The 2,797-nt window shown below is 31.9% G+C and overlaps 1 long non-coding RNA gene across 1 annotated transcript; it reads left to right on the forward strand.

The window, feature by feature from the left end:
* The first annotated feature begins 764 nt into the window (after window positions 1-764).
* On the forward strand, window positions 765-2,313 carry LOC147070620 (uncharacterized). The gene is made up of 3 exons (XR_015070913.1): window positions 765-1,074; window positions 1,664-1,818; window positions 2,100-2,313. It is a non-coding gene; the product is annotated as an uncharacterized LOC147070620 (long non-coding RNA).
* The last annotated feature ends 484 nt before the right edge of the window (window positions 2,314-2,797 follow it).

Consider the following 2,797-nt stretch of genomic DNA (forward strand, 5'->3'; position numbering starts at 1 on the left):
CAATATGGGTACTTGCCAGACCCAGGATTCGAACCTGGGACCCACGGCGTTATAGTCCAACGCTTAAGGTGATGTCTCTAGGTAAAGTTGTTATCGAAAAATAGCTAGAAAAGTTTATTAATCGGTAAATATATATTCAAAAGTAATGAGAAAAATAAAATAAAAAATTAAGAAGTATCATGGAGTTCTATATACCAAAAATAAGTGTCAAATTCGGTACATTTCTATCGGGTGGTAAGAATGAATGACATAAGATTTATTATCAAAATTACGATAAAAATGTACGTAAATCTATTACCCAGGGAAACGCTAAGCGAAAATTGGAATTTATTATATCCTTATATCTCTTTTTTCAAATTTAAAAAACATCGATTTAGAGGTTAGAAAGCACGCAATTAAAATCGAAAAATCTCGGCTTACACGCAATTTATCGCGAATAACGCTTAGCGTTTCTATTAAAAATATTATTTATTAATTTTTACGGCAGTTATTTAAATTTAATCTTGTATTTTTGTATATTAACGAATCGATAGAAATCGAAACCATAATAATTGCTCAAATTGGCAACATGTTTGTCTGTATGGTGCTGCCGTTGTGGAATTATTTGGAAACAAAATATCTCCATACAAAACACACATACCATAACATGACGTTGAAAATGAAACTCACACATAGACAAGACAAAATAACTCTAAAATTTCTCTGCATTTTGACAAAAATCAGTTTATCAGTTTGAGGCGAAATTGCCATATGAATAAAAATAACTTAATAATTGAAATTACAATATTAACTTAATTTACGTATAAACCTGCCTATATTCAAAATTTGAAACTGCGAATTATTTGCAATTAGTATTTGCTTAAATTACAACTGTTTTTTTATCATTATTTATGATAAAAATAATCAACAAAATAAACAAATCTCGCATTTTAACATATGGTAGCATTAGTCTATGGTAGCATTCGTGCTCTCGATCTAATATCGGATTTATGACAATTCTTCTTTATTTGGCCATTATTAGGTATATTGTTTGAAAACAGGAAGGAATCGACTCATCAGTAACATTTTTGTCAAGTAAGTAAACTTTTCAGTGTATAATAAATAATATTATTATCGTACATCAAAATGACAAACTATGTCACGCAGTTTTGATTGTCAAACAAACATTCAAAAATTATTGAAAAGAGTTACATATACTGTATTTTCAATCACCATCATGCATTTATCATCAATATATATTATTTTAGGCGTAGACTCATCGTTTTCGTAAAATTATAAATACTTTACGTTAGTTTGAGGTTATGTTTATGACAAATGTCATCGAGCCCATCTTGTACGTTTTGTAAATTATCTAATAGATAGTGAATTTCTTTCATTCGCATATTAGAATTGTAGAACCGAATTTAATAAAATAAAATTTTAATTTCATTCAAAATTACTGAAACTTGTCTCGAAAATGTATCTCATAATCATCATTATAATTATTCACAATGCTTATACAATGTAATCAATGATTGATTATAATCAAATATTTTATGTGCTTTCAAACACGTATCCGTGTTTTTAATACAACATAATCGTAAATTGAAAACGTTATCTACAGTGATAAGTTTGACACGAGTATATGAATGTAATTAGGTTATGTTTTTTTGTTTACATATAGATAAATCTTTTAATACTGATGAACTCGACGAAATATTGGACGACAGACTGCGAAGTCGGCGACGGTTACGAGTCCGACAACAGCGACGACATTTACATTCGACATTTACAACCTTCGACATCACAATCCAGGGTGCTTCCCTGGCTCACAAAATGGTAGGTTTACAATTTTCTTAATAATATATTTATTGGTTTTATATACCATCCGGTCATACACTAGATTCATTTTCATTACATGCTTTGGCATAAAAACAAGAATTCATTACATCTTGTACACATGATGTAGCGATTGTCTCGAATGAGGAGTTGATGGTTTGAATAGTAAACTTCAATCAAAACATATTATTACCCATCATTATTTGTATTTTTACTGCTAAATACTTGAATTAATGAGGAAATATGGATTATGTAATAATATTTTTTTCCTATTGTTTCAGTATGCCGAATGCTGGTCCGGAATTGGAGGAAGATTTGTTGGCGAGAGGGCATGTCGGCGATCGGATAATTGCTTATTACAGGACTGCGATGAAGACATGCAAATGGCCTGTGAGGGTTTTTAACCACTTTGTGGACTTGGCGGTAGTAAACTGTTGGCTAATGTATATGCGGAATTGTAAACTAGAAAATGTACCCCGAAAGGATATTATGAGACTGTTGCCGTACTGAATCAGATTAGCGAAAGCTATGATTCGGTATGAAGATCGGGTAGCCAACATTTTAACACTGCCAGCACGAGGTCGGCCAAGAAACATGTCGACATCGCAGGTAGACACAGAGCCACCAGCTCGCAGGAGAACGGTTTTCCCCCAACCGATCGCTGAGGTACGTTTGGACAGCGTTGGCCACCATTCAGCATCCGTGTGCAGATACCCTGGATGCAAGTCCCGCACCAGGTATATTTGCATAAAATGCAATATATATGTGTGCACAAAATTTTGCTTTGAGCTGTATCACACAGTATAGGATGCAGCTCAAAGCAATTTTAAAGTACATATTTAGGGTTTAATTTCATAATTTTAACTAATTTTAAGTGTAAATATATTTAATTATCCTATTTATAATGTTTTTGTATTGTTTTTATTGTGTAATGTTCTATTAAAATTGACCATTCCTATGACAAGTTGTTTTCTTTACC

This window comes from Rhyacophila brunnea, unplaced genomic scaffold (assembly GCF_057557595.1).
Source record: "Rhyacophila brunnea isolate RB1 unplaced genomic scaffold, BYU_Rbru_1.0 scaffold_21, whole genome shotgun sequence".
Taxonomy (NCBI): domain Eukaryota; kingdom Metazoa; phylum Arthropoda; class Insecta; order Trichoptera; family Rhyacophilidae; genus Rhyacophila; species Rhyacophila brunnea.